The following is a 694-nucleotide window of genomic DNA, read 5'->3' as shown; positions in this document are numbered from 1 at the left end:
ATCTGAAGATTTGGAAGAACAAATTAAAGCAGCTTTGAAACTGTAATTTGGTTTATACTCTTTTTTCCCCTTGTACTCAAGCCTCTCAAAATATCAAACTGACAAGTACTATCATTTTTGTTGATCAGAATCACAGAAACTTTTGCTGTCATGGCATCATTAAGGAACATTATGCCAAATTCAAAGTCTTTGGCATCATGTGCTCCAGAATCCTCTACAAAAGTGGCAAGTGAGATAATTTATGGGAAATGAACATATAATCAATTAGTTTAGTGAAGAAAATCTAAGGATAATTGATTAGGAACAAAGAAGAGAAAGGCATGAATCAGTTCCCCATAAATCACTGAACTACTACATTTCATCTTAATCAGGTTACACTGAAAAAGCACTTAGTATTTGAAGTTATTTTAAGGGCAGAAGTTTTCTTTAGGTTGAGGTAAAGGGGAAAGAAGCAGTGCAGGCTTAGAATTTTTGCAGGAAATTTGCTCTTGGATGAGAACACAGAACTACGTCCTGTTAGTCCAGAGTTTCAAGGAAGAGTTTAGCATAAAAAGCTGCTGATTACCATGTTAATATTGATCCAGCTCTTGAAATCTGATATTCACTATTTAGGACTGACCAAAATATATTACTCCAGCCATCCAGAGTCTTCTTGACTGAAACACACTTTCCAGAGAGTTAAATAACTTGCTTA

This window comes from Meleagris gallopavo, chromosome 10 (assembly GCF_000146605.3).
Source record: "Meleagris gallopavo isolate NT-WF06-2002-E0010 breed Aviagen turkey brand Nicholas breeding stock chromosome 10, Turkey_5.1, whole genome shotgun sequence".
Classification (NCBI taxonomy): Eukaryota; Metazoa; Chordata; class Aves; order Galliformes; family Phasianidae; genus Meleagris; species Meleagris gallopavo.
Note: the sequence above shows the minus strand (reverse complement) of the source record.